General features: G+C 35.1%; 1 pseudogene; it reads left to right on the top strand.

The window, feature by feature from the left end:
* The first annotated feature begins 1,498 nt into the window (after positions 1 to 1,498).
* Positions 1,499 to 2,567, top strand: LOC122205500 (annotated as a pseudogene).
* The last annotated feature ends 2,602 nt before the right edge of the window (positions 2,568 to 5,169 follow it).

Below are 5,169 nucleotides of genomic sequence, written 5' to 3'. Positions count from 1 at the left end.
AAAAAGTTTTAAAGATTTTGTGCGTGTGTGTGTGTGTGTGTGTGTGTATAGTAAAGTTTTAGTCCATCTTCAGTTTAATCCTATATTTGGCATGAAGTAGTAATTTTTCATCATCATTTATTTGATTATTCTACTCTCTTCATCATCTGGAAGTTTATTCTCTAACATGGTAAGATCTCATAAAAAACTTTGTGTCTCCTTCTGGGCTGTCTTCCTTTTGATGCCTTAAATCCTGTGTCACTACTAATTTAAATTACTCAAGGAAATGTAATACAATAGCCAGTCAGCTCTGAGGCTGCAGTTAAGATTTGTGTTCTTATATTGAAAATGGACTACTTATCTTCATTTTGTGTGCTTCTCCACCTATGTTCAGTGATTTTGGTGCAGGCATAGGATAAGCAGGAGGTTGGATTGAACCAGAGTTGGAGATCGATTCAAAAGTTATAATGATAGGTTAGAGAATCAGAGCTGAGTAAGCAAAAATGAGAACCAAAGTGTTGGATTGTGAAAAAGTATTGCTGCTTACTGAGTGGTAGTTTATATGAGAGAGGAGTTTAAATAATATTCATTTCATAGTTCTCTTAACTGCCAAACTCTTCTTCCATAGTTATAACAATTAATATAGATACTACGTATATATTTTTTTAATGTTTATTTTTAAGAGAGAGACAGAGTGCAAGTTGGGGAGAGGCAGAGAGAGACGGAGACACAGAATCTGAAGCAGGCTCCAGGCTCTGAGCTGTCAGCACAGAGCCCGATGAAGGGCTCGAATTCACAAGTGGTGAGATTATGACCTGAGAAGAAGTCAGATTCTTAACTGACTGAGCAATCCAGGTGCCCCTAATAGATACTTCTTATTGAGGACTTATATTATGCCAAGGAGCTGTAGTCTTCTTAATCCTCACAGTTCCATGAGAATAGTTATTCTTTATCAAATGAGAGTTTGGGGGCTCAGGTTAGTTAAGTAACAAACTAAGAAATAAAAGTAATGGACTTGAAAGTATTTTAATAGTGTGCTGGTCATTTCCACATGGAACTCATCAGTGGTGTATCATTTTCTCTAAATCAACCCATTCTACTTTGTCACTGCTGGAACCTCACTGAATTCTTCCTTACTTCTGTCAGAGACATTATAAAACAAGCATATAGTAGTTGGGAAGTTCCTGTAAATAGACTATATAGTATTCACGGACTTCTATTTATCCTCCATTTTTGTAGACTTACTTAGCATCTTACTTTTTTTTTTTTTTTAATTCCTCTCCCTGGACTCTTGTCCTCAATATTTGAGAATGTTTTCATCCATTTAGTTCTTTAGAACATGATTTTCCCTTATCTAGTTTCTGCCATAGAAGTTTAATTTTTGATGGAAGAGGAATATATTATATGTATACTTTACTGTTATTTTTCAGATTTACAGTGCATGTGTGATACTAAGGAGTTATTTCCGAAAAAGAACACTTTTGATAAAGAATCATTTCAGTGGTATATAGTGGAAAGATTAAAAAGCCACCTTGATGGATCCAATTTCAGAGGCCTATCTGAAATAAAACAGAAGTGAGAAGGAATATTTCAGATAAGAGAAATATGAAAAAATGCCTACATTCAGCCAGCACCCAGCAGCACATATTTATAAGGCTTTTCATAAGAATTCTCAAGAGCTGTATCAGAGAATTTATACTAACAAGAGACCTTATGAATGTAAGGAATGTAGGAAAGCTTTTAGTTGTGGGTCACAACTTACTCGACATTAGAGAATTCATACTGGAGAGAAACCCTATGAATGTATGGAATGTGGGAAGGCCTTTGGTCATGGCCCACAACTTAATTGACATCAGAAAATTCATACTGGTGAGAAACTCTATAAATGTAGGGAATGTGGGAAGGCCTTTATTCAGCTATCATCCCTTATTCGACATCTAAGAATTCATACCGGCGAGAAGCCATATGAATGTAAGGACTGTGAGAAGGCTTTTAGTTGTGGCTCAGAACTTACTCAACATCATAGAACTCATGCTGGTGAGAAGCCCTATGAGTGTACGGACTGTGGGAAGTCCTTCAGTCACGGTTCACACCTTGTACAACATAGGAGAATTCATACTGGAGAAAAGCCTTATAAATGTAAAGAATGTGGGGAGACTTTTAGACATATCTCACAACTAGCTCGACATCAGAAAATTCATACTGGTGAGAAACCCTATAAATGTAGGGAATGTGGGAAGGCTTTTATTCAGCTGTCACATCTTGTTCGACATCTAAGAATTCATAGTGGTGGGAAACCTTATGAATGTAAGGATTGTGAAAAGACTTTTAGTTGTGGCTCAGAACGTACTCAGCATCAGAGAACTCATACTGGTGAGAAACCTTATGAGTGTAAGGACTGTGGGAAGGCCTTCAGTCATGGTTCACACCTTGTTCAACATCAGAGAATTCATAGTGGTGAAAAACCTTATAAATGTAAGGAATGTGGTGAGGCCTTTTTTCAACAATCACATCTTACTCGACATCAGAGAATTCATGCTGGTGAGAAATGCTGTGTATGTGAAGAGTGTGGTAAGGCCTTCATCTGAAGCTCCCAACTTGCTCAACATCAGAGACTTCATATTGGAGAAAAAAAAAAAAGATTATGAATGTAAGCAGTGTCAAAGGTCTCCCTTGGTGGCTCACAGGTTTTCAACAGATTATTTATATTTAGAGTAATCCTATGAATATAAGTAATTTAGAAAAGTTTTTATTCAGAGCTCCTACTTTACTCAACATCAGAAAATGCATACTGTGAGAAATACTACGAATGTAAGAAATGTGAAAAGGCCATTAGTCTTAGCTCAAAACTTAAATATTACAGAATTTACATTGGAGAAAAAAAACATCTTATGAATGTAAGCATTGTGGGAACACCTTTAACCAGAGCTCAAACTTTTGCATCAGAGATTATATACCAGCCAGAACAGACAAGTGAAGAATGTGGGAAGGCTGGTAGTTGTTCACCTACTGGCAAGAATTTTTTTAAGCTTATTTATTTTTGAGAGAGAGAAAGAGAGCGAGTGGGGGAAGGGCAGAGAGAGGGAGAAAGAGAGAATCCCAAGCAGGCTCTGTACTGTCAGCACAGAGCCCAACGTGGGGCTCAATCCCATGGACCATGAGATCATGACCTGAGCCCAAACCAAGAGCTGGATGCTTAACCGAATGAGCCACCCAGGTGCCCCAAGAAAGTTTTGTGTAAGCTATGTAGGAAAGTCTTTCTTCATAGTTCAGACCTATTAAATATCACATAATTTATAATGGTGAGAAACCTAGGAATGTTAGGAATACAGAAAACCTTTCATTAGGATTCACAACTAATTGAGTATCAGCAAGTTTATAAGTTGATATAGGGAAACTTACGTGCAATGCATTAGTTATGTTACAATAAATTTATTAGAAGAAAATCCTATAGATATTAATCTCATTTGCTTCTTATTTATATCTAGGCATCAGAAAATTTATTTTGGGTCAATAATTGAATGTAGAAAATCCATCACAGTTTAGACTGAGAGAACAAGTCTAAATTCAAGATACAAACTTGAGAGAACTCTTCATAGAATATTTTTTTAAAGAGAGAAGCAAACCATAAAATAAAAACTATAGAGAATAAACTGAGGGTTGATGGAGGGAGGTGGGTGAGGGATGGACTAGATAGGTAATGGGTACTAAGGAGAGCACTTGTGGGGAGCACTGGGTGTTGTACATATGTAGTGATGAATCACTAAATTCTACTGAAATCAAAATTATACTATATGTTAACTAGAATTTATATTTGAACTTGAAACAAAATTTTTAACCCCACATTACATATTGTAGTTCTACCACTCTTTTACTACTGGGACAATGAGTAGGTAAATTAATATCCCTGTTCCTCTTTACTTGTTTTTAAATTGGAGGGAATTAAATATTTCATCTCATATGTTGTCTGACAATCCCCAGTATATGTTGACAGTATCGCTATCACTGGTAGAATTATTATTAAAATGAATGGAGAATACTTTGTTTAATAACATATGAAAGCTTTGATCTCTTACTGCATGTAAAAAGCTTATCTTCAGAATGTAATAAATATGAACAGCCCATTATTCAGATCCTTTTTGCTGTGTCTGCGAGTTCATACTGGGAAAATAATAATCTCATGATGTAGTGAATGTGTAATTAAGAGTACAGCTTTTAAACCAAATGTTTTATGAAGTAACCTTTATAACAAATCCTTAAAAGCAAAAGTTGTATAATTTTTATTTTCTGCAGTAGTTATGGATGTTGAAAATTTTGAAGCTCTTAGAAACTTAGTAACATCTGTATGCTTAATTATTTTAAAAATAAAACCAAAATAGACTCTTAAGGGGAATAACAATGAACCACTGATATATCAAGATATAGAATGTGGTCAAAGCTGTTTTCAGTAGTTCATGCATCATATTAAAAAGTCAAGGACAGTTATTTAGCATTTTCGTACTGTATCTTAAACACTTTGAATAGGGAATTAATATTTGTTGAGTAAGTAATTATATGTTTAACTCAAGAAAAGGGAAAAAATTAAAGACAACCCTGAAATGATTAGATAGAAGGGTCTAATAAAATTGAAATAGATTAATGAAAAAGAAAGCAATAGGGGTACCTGGATGGCTAAGTCAGTTGCGTGACCAACTCTTGATTTTGGCTCAGGTCATGATCTCAGGGTTGTGGGATTGAGCCCTGTGTCTGGCTCCGTGCTCAGCACTTAAGATATTCCCTCTCTCTCTCTCTCTCCCCCTCCTCTGCTTATGCATGTTCTCTCTAAAATTAAAAAAAAAAAAGTAGTTTAAAATAAGGAAAGGAAAAAAAAAGCAATAGGCAAAACCTATTTGAATTTGCTAGACTAGACTTTATGATGTCGCATCAGAAAACACTGGTCATAACTCAGTCCAACACTATGAGTGAGAAAGGAGCGATCATGATAGATGTCATAAAGATATTTTTTACTGTAATAATAATTTATTACAATAAATTCAAAAATCTAGAGAGAAGGCATAATTTTCTAGATAAATATGTCACTGAAATTGATTCGAGAAGATAAAATATCTGAAGACACTAATTAATGGAAGAATAAATAGTAATGGAACTTTGTTTTTAGATGTTACTAGATAATTTTACAGGTGACACCTT

This window comes from Panthera leo, chromosome D4, assembly GCF_018350215.1.
Source record: "Panthera leo isolate Ple1 chromosome D4, P.leo_Ple1_pat1.1, whole genome shotgun sequence".
Taxonomy (NCBI): domain Eukaryota; kingdom Metazoa; phylum Chordata; class Mammalia; order Carnivora; family Felidae; genus Panthera; species Panthera leo.
The sequence above is the reverse complement of the archived record's forward strand: the minus strand, read 5'-3'. Positions and strand labels throughout refer to the sequence as shown.